Source organism: Choloepus didactylus, chromosome 9, assembly GCF_015220235.1.
Source record: "Choloepus didactylus isolate mChoDid1 chromosome 9, mChoDid1.pri, whole genome shotgun sequence".
In the NCBI taxonomy this organism is placed as follows: domain Eukaryota; kingdom Metazoa; phylum Chordata; class Mammalia; order Pilosa; family Megalonychidae; genus Choloepus; species Choloepus didactylus.
In genome coordinates, this window is record NC_051315.1 from 43,740,949 (window position 1) to 43,767,406 (window position 26,458).

General features: G+C 35.7%; 1 pseudogene; it reads right to left on the reverse strand.

The window, feature by feature from the left end:
* Positions 1-653: 653 nt before the first annotated feature.
* LOC119543720 lies at positions 654-1,721 on the reverse strand (annotated as a pseudogene).
* Positions 1,722-26,458: the final 24,737 nt, after the last annotated feature.

Sequence of the window (26,458 nt, forward strand, 5' to 3'; positions counted from 1 at the left end):
TCCTCCAGTGAAGGTACCCGATTGCTGATGTGTTACCTTGGACACTTTATGGCCTTAACTGTGTAACCAAATAAACCCCCTTTTATAAAAGCCAATCCATCTCTGGTGTTTTGCATTCTGGCAGCATTGGCAAACTAGAACAGAGGGTCATGAGGAGGAACATGTTAAATGAAAAAAGTACCAGTTTCTTAAAAAAAGAGCAATAAAGTAATTTTACAGGGTTGAGAAAACTCAAATAATGTTTCAAGGGAGTGAGATAAGTCATGATTCTTCATTGGCACCTGATCCCAACACTCAAACTACCTTGATCCAGGCAGCCCAGGCATGGGGGCTACATGGAAGGCCTGAGAGCAGGGGGTGAGGGGGCTTATTTTGCTACAGTGTGGCTTGAGAGGGGAGATCCTGCCTGGCTAAGGGCAGCCCCATTCCAGTGCTCCCAAAGCTTCCATCACATTTACAAATACAAATACATACATATATACATTATATATAAAGGCCAGTCTGAGAGGCAGGCTTCCCACAGAGGCTCAGGTGACATGGGTCATACACTCTCAGGGATTCTAAGAAAGGGCCTTGGGCTCCCAGAGATGGGCTCTGTGTGTTGTCTCCTGCCTAGGGGAAGTCCTGCCACAGCCCACCCTTCTCTCTGAGGTTCAGTTTGTCCAATACAGAGAATTGCCATAGGCAGGTTTGAAGGCTTGAGTCTCTGGCTGCAGGGAGCTGGGCTGGCTGAGGTGACCCAAGCCACTCTGAGCATCCTGCAGAAGGTGATGGTGCAATAGCTGAGAGTGGCACTGCTGGTAGACAGGCAGGATGTGCAAGACTGATGGGTTTGCATAGCCAGGGGCTTCTCCAGGGGCCAGAGGCCCAGTGGAGCCCAAGGCAAAGGGCAGACTGAATGGTGCAGAGGCCCCTGCATGAAATCCCTGCTTGTCAAAAGTCTGGGTCTTGTAGACGGAATCAGTCACGTTAGTTATCCCAGTAGGGCTTGAAGACACCAATACTCCTTTGCCAGTCCCAGAACCTGCAAACTTCTTTTGTGCCTACAATGATCCACTATAGCCACCCTTGGTGTAGTCTTTGGTTGCTGTCCCTTGGGTCAGGTCCTTAACCGATGCTGTTGCCATGGGTGGTGGGGTGCTGAGGTTCACACCGTGCTGCTTGGCTGAGGTGGAGGGACCAACATGGTAGAACAAAATAGAAGGCAATGGGCACACCTGTATAGTAGAGGATGCCAGTGTAGCTGTGGCTGGGATTCAGGAAGGGTTATAGGGCTATGTGATGGGTCTGAGATTGGCTTTGCTGTGGCTGAGCTAGTGTAGTGGGGGGTGCAGGGGCTGCAGAGTCACCTCCACCAAACTTGGTGGCATTGCCTGAATATGGTTAATTAGCTAGGCTCCCATCTTGGCTGCAAGGGCTGTGAGCTTAGCAAAGGGAATTCCATAGTAATCCATTGGCAGCTGTGACTGCAACATCTTGAGCTTGTCATAGCAATAGGTCTGGTGGGTGGGAAGCAGTTCTCCTGGGCCCATGAGGTACTGATTATGCAGCAGTGGCAGCAACCCCTGGGGCAGGTTAGGGGACACTTTGCCTGAGGTCTCCAAGGGTACGGCCCTGGTACTGCTGCTGGATGCACTCACAGTGGTTCCATCCAGGCCCTTTTTGGAGAATTCTGCTCTGCCATTTTGATACTTGCAGGCACAAGATTCTTCTCTCAGCATCTTCACATATCTGTTTAACTTTCCGTATAATTAGCATCACTTCTTCATACATCATAGTTTAGGGTTACAGTTGTCTACTAGCTTTGACATACCCAAAATAGGAAATCCTGTTTATTTGATGTTGAAATGCATAATGTGCTGTTTAATTTTGTTGTGTTTTTTACATATTTAATTTTATAGTTAGAATTTTTCCTGAGTTTTTTTTATGTCCTGAGAGTGCTAGATGGTGGTAAGTATGGTGCACTGGATGACAAGGCTGGCCTGGGATCAGAACAAGTACAAATAATCTACTGGGTGGGCAATTGTTACCCATATAAAAAGAATGCTGCTTTTAGCCCTAATAAAAGATGGTATTTTCACATGGATATATATTATATTTAGAACCTCCCAAATAATGTCAAATATTCATTGTTATTATATAACTTAAACCATTTTGAAGAAGACCACTCCACTTTCAGTAAAAACTGCAACTTAAAGAACATATTATGAAGAATGTAAATTCCATAATGATATGCACTAAATATATCAAATCAAAAGTGCCTGCAAGTATTCTTTAGCTTCCTTAAACCTTAATTTATTTCAAAATGAATATTTAGGTGCTGAAGTTAGAAGTAGCCTGAATTATTTGTTACGATGGTACACTGAAGAAAACTTTTAAAATATTCTTCCTACTCCGTGATAAGGAATGACCAATGTTTATTTGTTCTGGGTTTATTTGCAGGTGGAAATAGCTCATCTTTGGTGCATAACATTTTCCTTCCCTAACTATTGCTTCCTTACATGACCTCTGGGATTGAGGCATGTATTCCATGCAATGTTTAGAAGAGAGAGTGTTATTTTTCCCTTTGTGTTAGACTATGTGACAGCTATGCCTTTCGTTAGTTGTTTGACAGGAGGCAAATGATTTAACCTCTCTACTTCCTTGTCTAGACTGAGATACTTTCTAAGTCCTCTAAAAACCATAAATTGATAGGCCTCAGTTATTCAGAGTAAATCCAATTATTTCCAGTAAAAAAGAAATACTCCAATTTGGATTAAAACCATATGGTTTGGATATTAGAGTTTTGGACCATTTGTAACTCATAATCCATTCCTTTCCTACCAATGTGTGCTAATTTACATTTCAAAACAGAGTGATATTTTAAAATCCTAATATATTGCAAAAAAGGGACTCAACTGAACCAAACACTTTCTAAATTGAAAAAAGATGGATAATTTAAAATGAGAAATACTTTAAAGTTTGGATGCAACCAAAGTAATATATTTTTCCTTTCTTAGAGTAATATATTCTTTCACACCAAAATCATTACCATGTATCAAAATGCTAGAAGCTATAATTCTGATGTGCTGTAGCATTCCAGGCTGGATAATATTTTACCTGGATATAGTAGTAATGAAGTTTTGGCTTGATATATATTTTAGAAGGTATTGTCTTTCCATTCAGAAAACAAAGGATCTTGAGTGACAAGTTATTTTTTGTATAAATAGAAAATTTTCCTAGAAAGAAAAGTTTTGAATAAAATCTTTCTAAGAACTGTGCATTTATAATTAATGTCTCAACATGGTCCCTGATGCTTTGAGTCTGCAGCTCACAATTTGTCTAAGTATCAGCCAGAATAAACACTGGCTTTGTTATAGGGCAGGCTGATATAAAGAGCCATATGTGCTCCGATGACGCAGCCCAAGGAGACAGACAAAGGTTTTCACTGTGAATTCCCTTTTTCATTTAGACTGCTCCCTGAACCTGTTTTTATCCCTCTCTAGTTAATTTATATCAGTTCTACTTGCCAACCTGTGCCTTTCAAATAAAGCATCCCAATCAAACGTAAGGTATGCAAAACAGAAATTTTGGTACCCTGGCAGACTTTTGTTCTATTCTGTTTCTATAAACATAAGACCTAATTAAAGTCTTTAGAACCTTTACTAAGACAAGACAGGTCAGGTACGTGAAAGGGAAAAGAAAAGAGTCAGTCAATTATCATAACCAAATTGGCTTTCAATGGCTCACAACCTCATCGACCTTTTTCCTCTGTAGGTCCTCCCAGGCCTTTTGGCACCTGGTACTGTCTGATCAGCTTCTGGTTTACTTGAGCCTGCAGACATCACTTTTCCAAATTCTTGAAGTTCAATTGTACAATGAATTTACTGTGCCTTCCAGAGTCTTTCCACTGTAACATATTTAGTTAATGAACACAGACTATCAGGGAAAAAAGGTAAGGGGAAAGTAAATAAACTGCCTCTAATAAATGATTAAATTGTCCTCCAGGCATAGTGTGCAAGTGAATAATAAAGTTTTGATTAATAGGTTATCTATCACATTAACAAAGGTACAGGCACACACAGTCCAATATTATTGGATTTGCAAGACTGATTTTGAAAGAGTTGTCGCAGTCTGTTCAACTTAGCACAACTCTGATTATGAAGCTCATGGCTGGGTGAAAAGCGTCCTCCTTTTTACTTGGTCGGCATCTATCTTCTTCCTTGTGCTTAAATATTCTTATAAGGCTGTAATTAAATGGGATCTTTCCTAAATGTACAGAAAACTGGGTTCTTTACCACCTCAGCCCCCAAAGAAATCATTAGAGGGGATCCTAACAAGGTTTCTGAAACACAATTTGAACACAATCTTTGCCTCCCCTCACATTGTCTTGATTTTTCCACTAAGTGCCTGTGTGCTATGCTTTTTGGTATTAAAATGAATGAAGAGAAATAGATGGTATTCTCATTATAAGGTCTATAAGGAATTGTAGTTGCTAATATGTGCATGTACAACCAAGAAATTTTATGCTTGATCTGGTAAATGGCAACAATAGTTCTTTAGGAAGGAGGGTAAAAGTAACAGATTCCACAACAATTAATTTAATACTATTCAATAGTTTGGGGTTCTTTATTGCAATGGTTTCTTCTGCTGTTCTTATCATATCAACTCTATGGCAACCATAAGTTTAAAAAGGCTATACTTGTTATTGCAGTTGCAGATATGGCCATGACTTTTAGAGATATTTGAAATGTCCTATAGACAGGCAGAGATAAAGTAAAGAGGCACAAAGCTGGGAAGATGTTCCATATCCAGACCTGTTGAGAATGCATATTCTTCACCATGTCTGTTCCTATGTTATCACCATTAGTAGGTGCAAAACAGTCACTGTGATATCAAGATACTAGAAAAACTCATCCATTAATGAATGAATAGAAGTCAGACTTTTACTTTGAATAAACCTCCATCAAATCTGACAAAGCATGGTCACTTTCTTTGTTAGTTAATTCCTAGACCTTCCAAATTCAGGTACAGTCTGCAAATCTTTTGAACTTGGAAAAAAGATTGTATTATACATGACAAAGATTGATATTACTATATAATATATACCTTGACTTAGAGGTTTGTTGATGTCATCAAGTGAGATGACTGTTGCAAAATTGTTTTGGCTAACTGAAAAAGAAAATGGGCATTAAAGGCAAACTGACCCCGTCTTCTACTCAAGTTTTCAATAGTTATTGTCAAGTAACATTGAATGCTGAGTCTCTGTTTCCACATCTGAAAAACAGGTAATAGTATTACCTTGCACAGAAGGTAGGAGAATTAATGGTAACATACATAAGCTTAATATTATCTAGTAGTTGCTTGAATAAGCAAATATGTAATATAAGGCATTATATTATTATAGAGAGGATACAGGAAATATGAAAATAAGTATAACAACTTTGATATTTAAATGTTTTATTAAGGTATTTTCAACTGGATTTAGTTCTTAAGTAAATCTAGTTGTCCATTTTAATATTCCAACCTTTACTTTTGTCATTTCTTCTACCAACAGCAATTGCTGTAAATCCCCATATTTCATCATCAGTGACTCAACCAGGACACTTCCCTCTGTCTTTTAAGAGATACAGAGTTTAGGATATCTTTATTTTAGCCACATAGAAATGTACCACCCTGCCCAAAGAAATTGGCTCCTGTTAGGAATTAATCATAAGAAGGGGTCACTGCATGCAAAGCCTTAGCACCATAATGGAAGTGAGCATTTCATATTTTAATTTGGTCAGGTTGGCCATACACACGCCGAGGGTACTTTATAAGTACTTAATATTTCTCAGTCATTTGAATATAAATAAGCTTGTCAAGAGAATTTGGATAACTTTTTTTCATTTTTAGGTTTTGTGTTTTTTTAAGCAAACATATCTGGCAAGCAGGTTTTCCCAAGATCACCCAGCTTTAATTTTAAATTTCAAAAGCCCCACATTTAATCCCTTGAGCTGGCCTGGTACCTTGCACCATCTGTTCCCATGGTTTTGTTATAACAGCGAGCACCTGCAGAGTTTTGCAACATTTCAAGCTGACTGTGGACAAAATCAAAATAATTATAATTTTCATAAAGTAAAGACTTCCATTCAGACACTACAATCCCACCTAACCTGGATTTTGGAAAACCAATCTTGCTCATAATGTGTTTCATATAGATAAGGGTAATTTATTTTATATTGTTTTTGTAGTGGATCAGTCCTTTAAAACATAATGTTCAATCAATGTGGAATTCTCACACTCTAACCACATCCAGAAAATGCTTGTGCAATCCTAGTCAATTCTGAGATCATGACTTCTTGCTATTTTTCAATCAGACAAGGTCATTTACAAACAATTGTTCAATTTTTGTTTTGTTTTGTCCGTTGGTGTTAGTGGCAATTAGCTGTTCTAAGCATTTTGGCTTCAAATTTTTTTCCATGTTGGTGGAATGAAAAACATTCATGCATTATCCATTAAAAACAAAAAGGGGGAAGATATGGTGAATACTCACCTTCTTCTTACAGCTTTGGGACAAAGAAGCAATCTATGTAAGTATAGAAAGCCTAACATTTTGATAGAATCAGTGTCTTTTAGTAGTTAAGTTGCTTGCCAGTCAGTTGACCATCTAGCAGTCTCTAGAGAACTACTTATGCAGGATGGAGAAAGATCTTGTAGGATGAATGTACCCAAATATTCACCTTTTTTTCTTTGCCTTGGTATTTAAAAAGAAATCTTCATGTATTGTCACTGATGCCCAGCTTATCATTTTCTATTTAAAGATTTTATCATTTTATTCACATTGCATATCCAAGATGATAAAACCGTACTTTAAATTTAGAGTTTTTACTTTGAATTTAGTTTGGGACCAATTTTTAGATGTTCAAAGGAAGTAATAATTCTGTATTATAAATATTACAAAGCAATGTCACTGAAGCAAGATCAGAATCTAGGGAGAAAGAATGTTGTAAGAATATTAAGAATAGTATCTGTATCCAATTGGTGTCCAATTGGTAGTACTTAAAATCACCTCTAAAAGATGATATCACATAGGAGAGTATGTCTTTTGTCCACATTTGACATGTCATTTTGGCTTTGTGGAAGTGCAACATAACAACCAAAAGTGAGCAGCCATGCCCAGAAGAGCAGTAAGTGAGAATATGGTACTCAGTGGAGAAGACTGGATAACATCAGCATCTCATAGGGATTGCTATGCCGGAGATGCATTGGTGACATGATAGAATGAAGGGAACTACCCACAGGGAACTAGCATGCATGGAGAGGCATCAGAAGACAATACACTACTCAACAGATCAGACAAGAATTGGTGGTAGCAGACTTGGTGAATAAATGAGAGACAAACATTGGAAACACTTGAACTATTTGAGGAGACAGGTATTTTATAGAGGACTGGAAATCTAGTGCCAGGTGGTAAGAAAAAATAAACATATAGAATTTGAGTATTAATTTTAAGGCCACTTCATTTGCTTTCACAGACTTGCAAAGCTTGGGAAAAGTTGGATTACAGTAACATCAGAAATTTTTAAAAATTTTTATTAAAACATTTTATTTGGGAAGCTGTCGTAAACCAGTTTTGTTCAATTGCTCTGCTTCTAACAAAATAATCTAAATAACATCTTTGTTTCAGTGTTCTTTCGGACATGATTAGACCATGAAGTACTCTTTAATCCATGTTTCTTGGCTTCTGCATGTTTCTTGAATCTTTTATGCTATTCTTGGAATTCAAATCTCCAATTGTGGTTTGACTTGACAACTGACTAGAATTGGTTATGAACCTTTACCTTTGCATGTAATAAAATTGGAGATATTCACTCACTTCTGAAAATTCCACTCAAATTTTCCTCAACTTGTTAGGGCCCAGATAGATGTATATTATGGAATAGAGGATAATTATGTAAGGAAGGATTAACATAATGAATTTAAAAACACAAAAAGCAGATTTCCAAATATCAGGTAAAATATAAGTTAATATAGGTAGTTAAGATTTGGTATCACTGAATTTTTAATTTCATAAATTTTATAAATACTTTTTTGAAAATTAGTAAAACAGTTTTGCTTTCATTTTTGCCAACATGTTCAGAAAAATATCCTTTATCAAACTTTTAACATTATATTCCATCCCATCTGTAACCGACAACACCCCATCCCTCTACCCTGCCCCCCTAAAAAAATTCTTCTGAAGTTGATATCACCACTCTTGGCCATTGTAAATACTTTTTCTTTTTTTTCCCCAAAGGACAATAAGAAGAGATGAAAAAATCTTCTCCTTCTTTTTAATGACACTGCTTTCCCAGGATTCCAAATATTGCCCATTCACTTTTTTCCCATTCTTCATTTCACTTCACATTCCACAGGCTTTATCTTTAGGACTTTGTCTTTCACCCTCTTAAAACTTCTCTTTGAAGAATCTTCTATTCTTAATGTGCCAGCTACTAGCTTCATGCCCTCAAATTTATGCTGGCCTTTGATCAGATTGCTGTTAGTCCATATTTTTACTATAAGTTTCTCAATTTAAAATATGGATTTTTTTTTTCATTTCTTTGGACTATATGTTTGTGTCATATTCCATCCCATGTGTAACCAACCAACAACCCCCCATCCCCCTCCCACCCCCTCCCATCCCCCTCCCATCCCCCTCCCACCCAAAATATATAAATAAATATATATATATTTTATATATATATATTCTTCTGAAGTTGATATTGCCATTCTTGGCCATTGTAAATACTTTTTTTCTTTTTTTCACCAAAGGACAATAAAGAGAGATGAAACATATTTTCTCCCTTTTTTTTTTAAATTTTCATTTCTGAAATTCCTTACTAATTGTTAGGAGAAAGCAAACAAAAACTCTCTTTCATGATAGACCCCTACTAGATTACAAAGATATGGAGAGAAAACACTCATACACAATGATGTTTTGGAAAAATTGTAAGTTTTATTCTAAATGAAACATTAAATTTAAAAATATCTATATGTCCTTTTATTTCCCACCTAGATGAAATATAATAAGAAATTACACCTTTAATAAAAACACAATACTCAGGAAAAGACCTAATAAGTGCTAAAGTATGAACTTCATTTTCTTTTTTTTCCTTTCAATTTAAAACTGTTGGCAGGTAGAAACTATTAATTTCAGAATGAATCAAGTGTTCACCATTTGACTCATTTAGTATATAAGGCTATAAAGTTTAAAAAAGAAAAAAAAAAGTTTTCTTATATAATTTTAACCAGATGAAAGAATTAGTTATTTAAAATTTTTTTTTTAATCTGATTTTTTTCTCCTAGAGATCTAGGCATGGTTCAGTACTTAATATGTAGAGCCAGTGCCAAAGAAAAAAAAAATCTCGGTTCAGTTTTTCCTTTCATTTAAGGCTTAAATCCAGTCTAGACCCAAACATCATTGGAAGTGTCATACTTTAACCTATTTTCACCCATTGTTATTTTGGCATGAATTAAGTTGATCAAATTAACAAATTAGTGTCTTAGCAGGAATCTGATGGACTGGAATGCAGGACTGGTAAGTTTTGATTGGCTGGAGATGGGTCCGAAAACACTGGAGCATGGAGCACTGACTCAGACAGCAGCTTCTGGCAGGGTTCTAGAATAAGCGACGCCGGAGTCCTAAGGGTCAGAATGAAGACAACGGCATACCTGTAGGAGGCGCTATCGTGTCCCTTTGTGGTCGCCAAACTGATGCTGAAGAGCCCCAGGAGTTCTCAGAAAGACGGAGACCTCAACCAAGGGCTGGTGCCCTGAGGGTCCTTGACTCAGTAATGAGAAAGAATTCAAGGACTAGTCAGTGTGTACAGCCAGAATTTAATAAGCTTGATGATGCTGGAGAGCCCCAGCAGTCCTTGGAGAAGTAGAGACTTCAACCAGGGGCTGACACTGGGAAGGTTCTTGATTCAGCCTCAGGAAAGAATTCAAGGGCTAGTCAATGTGTACAACCAAAAAGTTTAATGTGAAAGTACACGCTCGAAGAGGGTGACTGCAGGCATTCTCCAAAGAGAAGCCTCTCCCTTCTTTTTAATGACACTACTTTCCCAGGATTCCAACTATTGCCCATAAATATATATATATATAAATACATATATATAATATGTATATGTATTTACCACTTATCAAGGTTGATCCTACTGGTACATCTAAGTACGTTTCTCATAGGTTATAAGGTGCCTGGTTTCATCTTCCTTCTGAGAAGAGTGCTCGTGATGCTTCTTCCATAACTGAGTTTTAAACAATCATCTTGGAAATGTGAATTCTTTATGGATTTAGGGGCAAAATTCTCTCTTGGAAGAAGTTACATAAAGACTGAAATTTCACATTAATAAAGAGCCAATCCAGAACCTTTCCCAAACCATGGCAACAGAACTTCATTCTCACTGAGGGTGAAATGGTTTCTGTGATGACACCACCATGAGAACTGACCAGCTCAGCACATTCACGTCCAGTCCATATTGGTGGAAGTTCTGATACAGTGTCTAATTTCCTTTCTTTATATGTTACATTTCCCATTCAACTCTGAACACCTTGAGAATGGGGATTGTTTACTATTCATCTTATCTTAAGCAGTCTAGTATGTTGTCTGGAATACAACAGGCGCACAGTTTTTTTGTTTTTTTTTTTTTATGAATAAAGGGTTTTAAGTTAAGCAAATCCTGATAAAATGACATATAAGGTCTTCTATTTATGTAGAAAGTCATAGAAATTTTAAATAGGATAACAAGAGAGGAGTAAATCCCATTTTAAAGAACTATTTTCACAAATTGTAACCTTTTGTTTAGTAGGAAACCATGCCTCCATCACTACATGGCTTTTCCTGGTTCTCTTTTTCCTTTGTCCTAATGAAAAACTAAAAATGATTTTAAGCTTCTACAGTTCTCAAAGCATATATCCTCTTCACACAGATATCTTCTTCATTAAAACTTTGATTGCTTAGTTTCATTTTGAATTACCAATGCCATTGTCCCTTTAAATTGCTATACACATGAAGCAAGCTGTTCTTTAAAGTTTAATGAAATAATACTCAAAATTGACCTTGATTTTTAAAAACTTGCACTACTTCTCTGCTAGAATTTTTTGTGATAATAAACTACCTTTACATTGAAGTATATTTAAAAAGGTGATTGTCATTTTGTAACCTTAAAATTGAGTCCTTATCACAGGGAAAAGGGGGAAAATGCTTATATCAATGAAAGGAAAATTTTCTCACATTAAATAGTTTTTTCAGTTATTTTTAATTTATTTTAATTATTTTTCACATGTACTTTTGGCTTCTATTTAAGTTTGGGAATAATGATATAGAAAGGAAAATCCAGGAGTTAATTGTAAAATAATTATAATTTATTTTTAAAATAAAACTGCTTTTTAAAAGTTGGTTCTGAGTCTGAAACTGAAAAAAAATAATCCCTTTTCAATTCCATAGCCTTTCCATTTTTCATTCTTTAATATATTTTTACACATGCCTAAGCTGCTTAGTTGATAGAAGATAATATGAATAGACAATTGAATTTTCATTTTATGAATGCATCAATTAAACTATTATTTAAGAAATATATAGTATGTATATTAAATCCAATTTTTTTAAGTTCCATGTATTCTGCAAAAACCTGCCTGCCATTGAGATCTTAATTATCTCTAGAGAAAGAACACTTGGGTCAAAATCATACCTCTGTCATTGTGACAGAAGTAAGTTATTTAACCTCTCTGGACCTCCTTTTCTTCATATTTAAGATGGGATAATAATAATATTAGTTCATAGCTTTGTTGTCAGATTAAATAAGATAATATATTTAAAGAGCTTAGAATAGAGACTGGCACAACCTAGGACTCAATAAATGTAATTATTTTGCTATTACTTGTAGTTACTTAAGTGATTTATCCTCTGAAATTGGTAGAGATCATTTTTTTCTACTTCATTTTGTGAATAACAACAAATTAAATCAATATAAATTAAGGAAGATTAATTAACTCAAGTAGTGATAAGCTCTCCACATTCTCTGCTTAATAATTTTCAAATTGATATTCAAAAGAAAAGGTAAAGAAGAGATCTCACATTTATTGACCCCTTACAAATTGCAATGCACTGTGTTGGGCACTTTCTTACAGATCTTGAGACAAAACTTAGTGAGGTTTCACTTGTCCCCCTCTCTTCCCACCATCCCCATCACCCCCAACACATGCACACACTCCCATTCTGGAGTCAGCTGAGACTCCCAGAAGATAGGTAGCATAAAATGGAAATGATGGTGAGGCTTCAAATACTCATCCAACTCTACAGCTTTGAAAAACATAAACCAAAACATGTCACTCCCTTGCTTAATACCTTTCAATGGCTTTCCAGTGTACCTAGAATAAGATACAAATATCTTGTTTCGGCTTGCTAATGCTGCCATTAGGCAAAATACCAGAAATGGATTGTCTTTCATAGAGGGGGTTTATTAGGTTACAAATTTACAGTCTGAAGGCCATGAAAATGTCCAAATTAAGGCATCAACAAGAGGATGCCTTCACTGAAGAACAGCCGATGGCATCCGGAAAAACCTCTGTTAGCTGGGAAGGTACATGGCTGGCGTCTGCTGATCCTTCACTCTGGGGTTCTGTTTCAAAATGGCTTTCTCCGTAAGTCTCTGGGCCAGCATCTCCAAACATCACCAAGCATCTCTATGCATCAGCGTCAGTGTCAGTTCTTAGCTTCTCTCCAAAAATGTCCCCCTCAGCTGCTCTTGGGGCGTTTGTCTTCTCTTAGCTTCTCCGGGGCAAACTCTGGCTAGCATATCTCAAAGTGTCAGCAAGTGTCACTCCAAAAATCTCTCCTCAGCTGCTCTGAGCTCCTTCTGTCTGTGAACTCTCTTATAGGACTCCAGTGATCTAAATTAGACCCACCCTGAATGGGTGGGATTAATACCTCCATGGAAATAATTTAATCGAAGATATCACCCACAGTTGGGTGTGTCACATCTCCATGGAAACAATCATGTTCCCCCCAACAAGATTGGATTAAAAGATCATGGCTTTGTGGGAGACACAATATATTCAAACTGACATATATCTTATCAGGGCAAATGCCAAGTTTGCCCTGCCCCTTGCTTGACTCCCTGACCTCATCTTATATCAGCCTTCTCCTCATGATTCCAGTCATTTTGTAATGCCATGCTTGTTACTGCCATAGCAGGATCTTAGGAATTGCTGATCGTGAATAATCTGGCCCCACATCTTTACACAATGGGTCCCTGTTTCTAAAATTGTCTCAGCTCCATATCACCCATGCAGAAAGGACTACCCCGACCACCCAGTCTAAATAGGATCCACAGGACCTGCTTTCCCCAATCTCTTTTTAGCATATCACCTTGCTGTATTTTCTTCAAAGCACTTATTACTACCTGAGGTTGCCTTATTTATTTTCTAAATTTTTTATTGTTTGTCTGCCCTGATAGAATGTAAGCTTCATAAGAACAAGAGCCAGGTCTCTCCATTTTTCTGTGGTTAATAAATATTTATTGGGTGAATGAATGAACAGGAGCTTGTTACTTTTAAATCTAGCATTCCTGATCACATGGCAATTCCTCACTATTGCTTTGACATCTCTCACTTATGATCAGTATTGAGACTTGAATGACATGCTTTAAGTCCAGAGGTTTTTATTCTCTCATTCTATCCAATAGTGCTATTTGAGAAATATAATTCAATACAATAGTGAAATCAACAAATAATAAGACTCCCTACTCAAGATCTTGAAAATAAAAGAACCAAGTTTAATTTTTTGATAGACAAGATTCCATTAAGCCCACTCCTATCTCTCAACGTTATATATTTTGTTATAGCTTTAATACATACAGGATACCTGTATTTTAAGTAAATAAATATACTGGATTTGAAATACCCTAGATTTATTCCTACGTTTGAAATATTCATACTCTTTGAGAAAACTTGTACAAATAATAATCTTTTGAATTACTGCTGATCACAATGTTAAAATTAAAATCTAAAGAACATCTATCTATTCAAGGCAACATATATTCTTTTGATTGATATTTTGAACTAGTATAATTGACGTATCAACAATCATCATATAATACAATGAACAAAAACTGCATTCAAAATGAAACATAATTGTTCATTTTATTGACTACTTAGTGCTGGCCCATCCAACAAAACACCTAAATAACCATTTTAAATTAATCTCATAGAATTAAAGCCTTTTTGATGGCCAGTATCAACTTTTCAACAATTAAATAACAAATTCTGATTGTAAATCTATTTAGAAAATAGGACTGAAATGTTATTTCTTATAAAGCACACTTCTATTATTAACATATTTTTAAATATATACTTTTTACTGCTGTTTTATACAGAAGCTGATTTAACAATTCCTTAATTGGATATTTAAAAGTAAATTTTAACTTTTATTATTGGGGCATTGAACATACTGCTTTATTTTGAAAGATGTGTAATATTTATGTAAAATTCCATCTGTCTCAATGCACTGTGACTGATATTTGTATTAAAAGTCTAATGATGACCTAATACTAAAGTGTTGTTTCAGGTTAAAGTGTGCTACAAGTGCTTCTGCTTTACCAGTCTTTCCTTCTAGGATTTATGGAGAAGGAGACATTCGGATTGCCAATTAAAAAATAAAACCAATGCTTTGTTGTTGTTGGGCTATAAACACTGTGCTCTGGCTGGTTAGAATCCTACCCAAATCCACAGTACTTAATTTATCTAACCTTCTAATAGTGAATGAACAAAGGTAAAAATAACAGGCTAGTTATAAACTAGTACTATGGTGATGACATTGTGAATTATTTAAAAAGGGCATATTCAATGTGACCATAGAGCCATCAATCATAATAGACATTGATGAGAAAAAGAGGTTTCAGTCACTTCCTATCTGCAAGGAGAACAATTCTATCTCGCAGGTAGCTATGAAGTGCTGGGTGACCTGATGTCACTTGCATTGTTGCTCTACCCTTTGAACGGAGAGAGTAGATTCTCTCAATATTAGAATCGAATGAGTAAATAAATTCGCAGTTCACTGCCACTCTCCTTCCGAGTGCACACTTCAATTTGTCTAACAATAGAGAGGACAGAAAAGCAGAAATCTCTTAAAGCATGGATGAATTTTTTATGGAATGTTCAAATCCAGCTGCAAAGGATGGGGTTTTAAATGGTAGCAGATACTCTTTTAGAGGGAGCCCCAAGAGACAAAATCTTTTGGAAATGTTTTGTGCTGAATTCATTCCTTTCCATGTACACATCGTAGCTTTTCTTCTTCTGAAGTCCTGCATTTACTAAGCTGTTCCATCGTAGACTTCACATTTATCTTTGAGGTGCCAAATAAAAACACTTTCTTTATCTTTCATATACAGAATACAGTATAATATCTATTTCAGGTGAATAAGAACAGTTTTTAAGGTGCAGAGGGGCAATGCTGCTTTATTTGTCTGCTTAATTCAATAGGAAAATAAGGACTGTGAGAAGAGAGAGAGGTGACTGGTTAAGGTACTAAAAAGATAACATCCTAAACATTTTAACTTCTTTTTCTGTTCAAGTAATCAGAATAAGTTCCTTTATTACAATTCTTCAACTCAGCGTTTTCTGTTTGAAAGTTTCTCATTGCATGCATTAATCTACATTATTTAAATTTCTGAGTATCATTTTTTGACCCATCATGGAATCCTACAAAATTCTCTGGCATTTACAAACGGCAAAGCTACAAAATGCACATTTTCCCCATATGCAAAGATCTGCTACTTCACTCTAGCACACTCACACATTTTATGACATAAATACATGAAAAGGTATGGATCGTTCCTTTGCAAAGATTCTTTTAAAAATTAAGGAATACAGATAAATTGGTTTTCTTTTCCTCTAACCTTCCTCTCTATCCTCCCTCCCCTACCCCCACTCACAAATTATTACACTCTCCATTAGGGTGGAAATATGAAGTGTATTTGCATTTCATTCTGCCTCTATGGTATAGTCTGTAAAGCATGTACACAACTCATTTTTATTCACTTTTCCTCTGTAACATATCCTGGAAGTATATTCATCTCAACATAACCTCCGAAACCACTTTAAAAAATGTGTACCACCACTTAATTGTTAATAGCAGGTAAATCAAAGGTAAAAGATAAGTAATTAATTTCCTAGCTCAGTTTTATTTTACTGTTACTGTTTTGAGAAAATATAACAAAACCCCATTAGTGTTAAGGTAAGCCCATGAAACAACATAATATAATGCAAGAAAGACATTTAGTAGTGTAGAGGAATGTTAAATTACTAATTAACTCCAAGTTACTGTATAAGAAAGCATAGTAATTTACAGGATTATTGCAATATACAGCTTGGACTGCCACAAGGGTCAGCTAGGGAGCATTTGTTTCTATCCTCTCCTCCATACACCCACCCCTCACCCAGTATAGTGGTTACTGCAAAAATCTTCTCATATTAAAAAAGCACTGTCCTACCCACAGTTCATTGCTGCTAATTAGCAGCAGTTGAGATTTTGCTAGCAGTCATTTTTTTTTCTGTGTTAAGCTGCCAAATGTTACCAACTGCTCAAGATTCACCATGCACAAAGTGTCCAGCTGCCTAGCTTGCACCACAATAATGTGTCTTTCAGCTGTTTCCTGTCAACTTTTAACACCTGTGCAAAGAAAACACTGATCAAATTATCTGTACTGCCTTTTGTTATCAGAAGTAAGGTTATCAAAAGTGTTCTGGATAGTTTGGCCCATGTGCATCATCCACTGCTGGAAATTGCATTAAACACACACACACACACACACACACACACACACACACACACACACACACACAGACCTTGTTGAGACCAGAAACTCTCTAAAACTTAAATCACTGCAATATCTGCAACGTCAAAGTCAAGTGCTTTTTTGCAGTCTATTTAAACTTTTATTTAAGCAATAAGGCTTGGGAAAGTCATCTTTTAGTTTTACCTAAATATATAAGAAGAATGCCATAACTTTGATTAATAATTGATTAAATAAGCCATGCCTACATCAAAGACAGGAAGAAGAGCTGTTCACTGAAAGGGTAGACTATCAAATAGGACTTTGTTGTCTTCAACATTGCTTTAGAACTACAGTGTTACAGAGTAAGGAGAACATTAATTTTTGAGGTCTTAAATAATCACATAAAATAAAGTTGCCTCCTTTTTCTCCGTAATTAAACACTAGAAGTGTTAAAATGCTATAAATTTAGAAGTAATCATACAGCCTAATCATTTCCTGTCTGTTTCTTTGGCTTTATGACTAATTTATATTTAACCTTCTTAGGAACTTACAATCAGAATGTACTTTTTTAAAAAATTCAAAGCAACTGTCACTGGTATCTAGTACCTGGGCAAAGGGGAATAGGGACTTAAACATGTTTTAAAATTGGAAGACGATGTATAATGGAGTCTACTGCTTGTAAGATTTAGCAACAAAATAGCCATTGCATTCTTATTGTTACAGACAGACGATGTGATAAATGCATGGCCCACGTGTTCCTAGTTTCTAATCATTATGATGTATTTGTTTTAAAAATGACTATTTTTAGATGTGTAAATGTGTGTGAGTATATATGTGAATTAATATTAGCACTGCAATGAATTTAATCAGGTAGTCATACTTGAAAGGGTCAGATTTCAGCTCTGTTTATCTGTTTGATACTACTGTTTTCTTTAGATCTTGGTTGAACTATTATATTATAAATGAATTCATTCTTATTTCATTTACACTTGAAAAAGCTGAAAGATTGTAAAATTTACCTGTGACATGAGTATAAAGTTCATTGTACTGACAGGAATGAATCTGCTCAGACCATGATCAAAACTGTAGCCCAAGGGCAACATAGAACAAGTGTCAACTACATTTTGCTGTTAAGTTTCACAAAATCCCTTCTAGGGATTACAATTACAATATTCTGAATCTATATAAAAGAATTACAAAAAATCATAGGGAGGGCACTTAAATTAGTACAGGCACTATACTAAATTAAATTTCAGAACCATAATTTTGTGATTTAAGAACACAATATTCTTTTAATTTTCCTCTTATGTAATCAAAAAAAGAACAATAAAAAATATTACTCAGCATTTTAGACTAGCTTGCCAGAGATTTATATATAGAATTCCTGCTAATATAACATTGCACTGTTTTTGCAAGAACTATTCAAAATTTATTCAGCTGAAATTTTCAAACTAGTGCATAGATGGGACAGTATTAATGTGATTAGAGATCAAATACTGCGCCTTTTTCCTCTTTCCTTTACCCTGTGCATATCTGAATTGGAGAGAGAGATATCAGTAGAGGGATCTAAAGTTTGCTTCTTAAATCATGGCAATACGTATGATTTTACAGGTACTGATAAGGAAATATGCAAAATTAAGGTTTTTAAAGCCAAAAATTGATTCTCCTTGTCTAGGTGTCCAGGAAACAAAGACCTTCAATTATGAAACAGGACTTAGGACAATTTAGGTAAACTTGTTGAACTGCAGTATCTTTAGTTAAATATTGGGAATAATGATACCTTCTTCATAGTTCTGTGGCACGGAATACCTGAGCATCGCCATTTCAGCTAGGAGACATGGAGGGCCTCTAAGTCTTTGGTAGGTTGCATTCATCTTGAGGCTTCTTCCTTATAAACTAGGAACCAGTGCTCGAGAGGCTGTCCCTGATTTCTTTATCAAGTCTTGTGAAGGATTAGATTGAATACAATAAACTCATTCAAGCTGTGGTATAACTGATTAAGGAAGATGAACTGTTAACTCTCAAAATGACACTTAAATTTTTCCTGGAGATAAGACTAATTGATCCATTGGAAGCCTGAACAGTTACACTGTGAAGGTAGGCTGGGTTGGGAGGGAGTTTATCTGAAATTGATGTTCTCACAACACCACTGAAATTTCACAGTAGGACCCTACTAATAACATCATTCCTTCTCACATACATGCTTGTAAATTTGATTATTTAAATACTCATGGGTTAGTCAGAAATAATTTCCTCTGAGGCACTATTAAAATGTGAAACATTATTATTTTATGGGCTTTGAAGGGGACTAGAAAATAATTAAACATGGCTACTAAAAAAGTAAACATGTGGCATGGAGAGCCTAGAGATAGCTCATGATCTTTGGCTGGATTACTAACAATAAGATGTGAAGAGGTGGTCTCTAGAGGAAAAATGCCATTAAATACACTTTAATTCTAATCCCAGACTTTTGTTTCCTCAAATAATCCACCACTATAATCCTGAATAGTATTAGCTACTGCACATTTTGGACAGGCTCAAACACCACATAAATACAGAGGATCTATAAGGAGAAATAAGTTACTCCTGACTTCATGTAGAAAATAAATAGCAATGCCAGGCAGCATTAAATTGGTGCTGAAGGAATATGATGATGATGATGATGATGATGATGATGATGATGATGATGATGATATTGATAAGAATGAGAGCCACTATTTGTGAAGCAGTTAATAGGTGTTCATCATTTATTTATTCAACAAATATTATGGAGTTTCTATTCTGTGCCAGGCATTGGTCTAGGTGCTGAATGAGCAAAACAGAAAACATTTCTGCCTTCATGAAGCTTTCATTCTAGTGGAGGGAGAGAAACAATAAATAAAAGTAAGCAATTTGAGTTAAATAATTCTGCTAATGTAAATATTTTAATCCCCATCTCATGGGTGAGAAACAGGCAGAGAAGTTGAGCTATTTGCCCACACTCCAGGAACCAGCATTTGGCAGAGCTGAGACCAAACCTTTATCTACACAATTCTTTGTGGTACAATGTGTCATATCTCAGAAAAGATACTCCATGGGAAAAAAGGAAAAAGAGATGGCTTTGTGTTGGAATTAAATCATGGCTTCCTGGATAAGGAAGTTTCCTACTCTAATCTTAAAGGAAGTAAAGTATTTAGATAGAATTTGCATTGTGCACAAAGGTGTAGGTGCAGGCATGCGCTGAGTTATATAGAGAAGATTTGAAGATTAGTGTGGCTACAGTGGATATAAGGAGAAGGCAGGTGTGCCAGTTTGAAGCTGTTATAGACCCCAGAAGAGGCATGATCTTTTAATCCAGTCTTGTGGGATGGAAACTTTTGATAGAATATTTCCTTGGAGATGTGACCCCACCCATTCAGGGTGGGTCTTAATTAGATCACTGGAGTCCTTTAAGAGAGTGCATGGAGAGAAGGAGCTCAGAGAAGCTGGGAGAGACATTCTGGAGAGAAGCTAAGATACGTAATCCAGAGCTTGCCCCCGGGAGAAGCTAAGAGCTGACATAGATGCAGACACTTGGAGATAGGTAGAAAGTCATTTGGATATGCTAAGCTAAGAGATGAAGCATTCTCCAAAATGTTGCTCTTGGGTGTTTTGTCCTCTCTTAGCTGCAGCTCCTCTTCAAAATGTCACTCTCAGTTGCTCTGTGTCTGGGCCTGTGTGGCTCTTTTTAAAGGACTCCAGTGATCCAATTAACACCCACCCTGAATGGGCGGGGTAACACCTCCATGGAAATTATCCAATCAAATGTTTCACTCACAGTTGATTGAGTCACATCTCCAAGGAAACACTCAAAGGATTCCAATCTAGTCAACACTAATACATCAGCCCCCACAAGACTGCATCAAAGAACATGGCATTTTGGGGGGCACAATACATCCAAACTGGCACAGCCCCAGAGAAGCTAAGAGAAGAACCCCAGACACTTAAAGAGAAACACCCTAGCAGAACAAGCAAGGATTCACAGGAGCTGAGAGAGAGAATCTAAGAGAGACAGAAGCCCAGAGACATATTGGAGAAAGTCATTTTGAAACAAGAACATAGGAACAAAGGACCAATAGATGCCAGCCATGTGCCTTCCCAGCTGACAGAGGTGTTCCGGACACCACAGTCCTCTCCTCAGTGAAGGTATCCTCTTGTTGATACCTTAGTTTGGACACTTTTATGACCTTAGAACTGTAAATTTGTAAGCTAATAAATCCCCTGTATAAAAGCCAATCCATTTCTGGTATTTTGCATAACAGCAGCTGTAGCAAACCAGAAGAGTAGGTAAGGTCCTTATTGGAAGAATATGGGATGGCAGACAGGTTCTGTACTCTCCTTCTTGCAATCCATAGATACATAGAATTTTTTTTTTTTAAAAAAGAGAAATAAGATCCTTGTGTTTTAGGAGGATTAATCTGGCCACTATGAATGTACAAAAGCCTGGAGCAGTGAGGGATTAGATGTCCGGGTGTCTCTTTAAAGGCTTGTGCAATTTCAAGTGTGAAGTGGAGTGAGATTGATAGCAGTGGAATAAAACAAAGCAGGATATTTACAAGTAAAATAACTGGAAAAATTATTAACAGATAGGATTTGGGATGTAAGGAGCAACTGAGAAGGAGTAAAAGATGACTTAAGCTCAGACCTAGAGAACAATCTTGAGCTACCCATAGAAACTAGGACAGGAGTGGGACCAATTTATAGAAGATGTTAGGTTTTAGAAGGGCTGAATCAAATTGATCATGGTCTGGCTATACATCAGTGGCCTCCCTCTAGTGCCCTTCACCCTGACATCAGCTATGCCCTGTCTTTCCTCGACCCCCTCAAAATTCTCTTCAACAAAGAGAGGCCTTTTCATGATTCCAACTCCCCAGAACACAGTAAAGATTCCTCTGATTTTTGACAGTTTTTGTCTTCATCCAGAAAGTCGACTGATCAAACCCATCCTATTCAGATCATTTTTATCTATATATCAAAATCTCAGTATTGATAATCAGTAGCTACATTTTTCTTTTTGTGGTTTTATTTTATTGTATAAAATATGTAAAACAACAAAGGAAATAAAAAGATAAAGAAAATGCTTCTCACAATACCAATGGCAAAACACATGAAAAGTGGGTTTTTAAAAAATTCGTTTTCAAATTTTGTTAAGCTAGCATAGTTTTAACCAATGTAGATAGAATTTTGGAAGAGTTTGTTTATGATCGAGTAGGGTGGGAAGGGTGAGTGCTGAGAAGAACCAACTCCTGTTCTCAAGCCAAGCACAGAAGAAGTTAAAAGCTGGGACTGTGGAAGCAGCCAACCTGAAAAGCCTGCCCAGAACAGGCTGAAAAGCCTGAAAACAGGCCTGAAAACAGCCTGAAAACAGGCTGAAAAGCCTGAAAAGCCTGCCTCTGAACAGTTTCACTGCTCAGTCTAAGAAAAAAGAAAAAATAAGTTTTAGAAACCCTAATCCATGGGAAAGTTGCATACTCATTGTGAAGTGGCTCAAATAACCATAAAGATTACCCTCTCCCCTTATCATACACCACAAATAACTTGATATACATATACATACTAAGTTTTGAATGAAAATATTTAAAATATTCAACATGTACTACCATAATTTCTTAGCAAATGTTACATAATTCAAACTTTTTTTTAGTAGTCTATAATCTCAAATAATCTATTATTCTGGGTCATCATTTAGCTCTTTGCTCATTTCCTCAGGATAAATTTATTTTTCATTTCCTTTCTGGACAACCTATTCTCAGCTTTAATTCCCTACTGCCATTGCTTCTAACCACTGTAAAGAACCACTTCAAGTGTAATCTATGGAGATATGATTCAGCTCTCCTCACTGCTCTACATCTGGTTTAAATGGCAAGATGGATGGCTTTAACAAACTGCTTTTATGACTTTTTTTTGGTTTTTCAAAAATTAATTCATTAAAAAATATTCTTTGAGTACTTCTTACATGCCAAGCACCTGTGCACATATGAATTTATGGATACAAATAGGGCTAAGATGAAATTCCTGCCCTCAAGGAGTTTACAGTATTCTTAGAAGGCAGATATATGAAGAGATTAATACAATGCAATTTGATGAATGCTAGTTTCATGCACAAACAGGATAGAATGGGAGCATAAAGAAGGGGAAATTTCTCCTAATCAGTTGGTTCAGAGAAGGCTTCCTGAAGAAAGTGACATCCAAATGAAATGTTTAGGGATTCTCTAATTTATTGAACAATATTCACTGAAGAGCTATTATATACCAGGTGCAGTGCTAAGGGCTGAGAATGATGGAAAAGATCTCAACATCTGTAACACTAATGTCTTTGTGGAAATGTAATTTAAGCAGCACCTACTGGTGAGTCCTCCCCTGAAGCAGACAAGAATAAAGTGTTGTCCAGATAGCACAGACCACCAAAACTCCTGCCACACTCTCCAAGTGCCAAGAGACTCTGGGAGTGTATTTACATATAAAATTTCATTAGCGTGCTGAATTTCAAGACGTGAACTTATTAAGCATTCTCCTCCAGAAATTTTTACAGCCAACAAAATATATCTTCATGTGAACCCTCTGTTAGAGATGTGTTAACAATCAAAGATATCAGAAATCATTCCTAGGTTCTGATGTCAGATAATTGTACTATAAACATTGAACTTAAAAATTAAAAGCTGTGACACTTTTTGAGTCATGTTAAAGAGTTTGTTATGTGTGATCTTAAAAAGATTTCAGGATATCTCAGCTAGTTCTTGGAGTTTCATATACTTTGGACTACCGGTATAGTACTATTAAACACATTAGCATGTGAAGAAATGTCACTCGCTTTTGTCCAAAAATGAGTCCACATGTTTTCAACAATGAAATATGGCTTATAATTTCAAGGTGCTCTTATAATCTCAGTTTCAATGTCCATACATCATCCAAATCAGGGTTCCAGGGTACCATTTGAACTAACATGCTTAACTAAATAAATTCACCACTGAGTAATTCAATTAAGCATCAGTTTACCTTCAGGATGTGTGATTTGTTTTCATTGTTTTCACTGACATTGTTTGTTTCATTGTTTAACTTTGAGAGCATGTTAACAAAGTTGCAAGAATTATAAGAGCATGTGTTTATACATGTGTATATGTATGACAATTATTGAATTTTTCTGCTTCCATATTTGGATTTTTCACGTGTTTGCTTTAAGAAATACCAATCATAATGTCTTAATTTAAGAAAATGAACTTATAGGAAAGACAAATTATAAATAATAGACACTAAGATGATCAAAGGGCTTTGTTGACCATTTATCTAGACTAATACCTTTTTACAGAGGACTAGACTAAGGCTCAGGAATGTAAGTGATTTGGCTAAAGGCACATGGCATGTTACTAGACAAGCCAGGACTAGAACCCAGGTCTTCTGACTCCTAGGACTCTTCACAAGCACATGACTGATCATTTCCAACGTAAAAGACTCTAGTAGAAGTTATTAACTCAGCAGTTAAAAGAAGAAAGGCAAAGTAGCAAAATAAAGTGAAAATGATGCCACCCAACTGAAGATTAGTCTAGACTAATGACAGGTATCTTTGATATTATAAATAAAATACATTTGTACATTCTTTGAACATATATGGCTATAAAACCTATTTGCAATATTCAAATTTAAGTTTAAAATCTGTTTTAACTTTTGAAGCAGATTCAGAATTTAAAATGTAAAAATTACAAGTATTAAAATATTAGTCTAAGTTCAGACTTTCTAACACAGTATACGGCTATGTATGAAAGATTATTTCAACCCTCCTTTATATTAACTCTAAAATATTATGGTATACCCTTTGAAATAGTCTCGTTTACCTTAAAAATCCATTAAAGATTTATAATCCATTATATGTACGTGTACTGAAATGAAACATATTTCAGAGTTAAAAGACCTAGTTGTGAGTCTTTACTTTAGAAAATCAAAACACTTTGACTTTGTTTTCTCATACATAAAATGGCCTTTTGAGAATATCCAACTAGCTAACTTGCAACTATTTGAGATCTAATACCCTAACGTGCTCTGTAATGTCCCAATTGCTCCATATGTGATGTGTGTAAATGTGTGTGCATCTATTTCTCTATTTGGAATACCGTTTTCCTTTAGCTTGGCTGTCAAGATCAAGTGGGGCAAAGTGAAAGGAAATGTCTACTAAAAAAATCATGAAAGAAAGTAAAAAAAGAAAAGAAAACAAATGCTTCCTTCAATAAAAAATAGATTTAAAGAGAGGGATGATTATATGTATTCAAAACTACAACTACTGCTTCTCACTGCAAGAAAGAGTAATATCTCCCAGAGTTACAGGTTGAATAAATGCTTAAATAAGTGATTGGGGATAGATAGTTATGTACTCTGACTAACGAGAGATGGGTTGAACTTTAAAATGAGTCAGATTTAAAAAAAATCTGTCTTCCTCTATTTTTACAATCTGCTTTTTGTTCTATACAAAACAAAACAATTAATATAGTCAGGAGAAAAACTGGAATCCTAAAAGTGGTGGGGAGGGAACCCAGGCTCTACTTCTTGGTCCTTACTAGCTCCAGTGTGACCGTGAACAGATCACAATCCTCCCGGACTTCAGTCCCATCACTTCCAACATGAAGTGGCTCTAAGGTTCCCTCCAGCTTTAACACTTGGTGACACTATGATTCAAATTCTCAGCTCCTCTCTCTTTTTCCCTCTCTCACAATATTTGACACTTTGTTGACACACTGTCAGAACACTTCACACATTTTCAGAAAGCCATAACAAAGAATTATCAAGTCAATGCAGATTTTTAAAACAAAAATTTTAAAATGTCTCTCACTGGATACTTGTTATAGCTGCTAAGTTGTGCTATTGGAGTTTTCAATAAATGCATGTGAGTAGAAATACATCGAAAAGAAATCCAACTGTGTTACATTCATATATTATGTGGAAAAGGGTTGCAATACAGCTAAGCATGAAAAGATATCTTCATATAGAGCTTCACCTTATTTCTATTCACTTAATGGAAAATAGCTAAAACATATCTGGCCCCATTTGTGCTTAAAAGCAATAAAAAAGTAAAATAAAATCTCTGTGTGTGTGTGTTCCTACATTTGTGTGTGTAGACGCATATATATATATATATATATATATATATATATATATACATAAAGAGAAAAATCCTAAAACAATAATGAGAAGCATCTATAAATTATAATATTTTACTCTATGTACTTAGGTATCATTTAACATTTCCTCAGTGAGTATATAATTACATAAAGTTTAAAAAAAAAAAAAGATAAACACTTCTAGCCTCATGCAAGTTTGTACATTCTTCTGTAGACCACTATTTCTTCTTCCTTCCACTCCATAAGCATATATCTATTACATACTTTCTGTGCTCTGTATAACATTTATTAAACACTTTACGTTTATATATAACATTTATTAAACACTTTGCATATAACATTTATTAAACTTTACATATAACATTTATTAAACACTTTTCCATGCTTATAATGTGACACCCCTGAGTGGATTCTCTTCATTACCACATGTTGCAGAGCTGTGCTACCAAAGGCCTATTCTCAGGTGTTTTTACTTCTTTTTTGTTTTTGTAACCAAGAGCAGAGCATGGGTATGTTGGCAGATTTTTATAATTGGAAATTTATCGAGCCTCAAGCAGG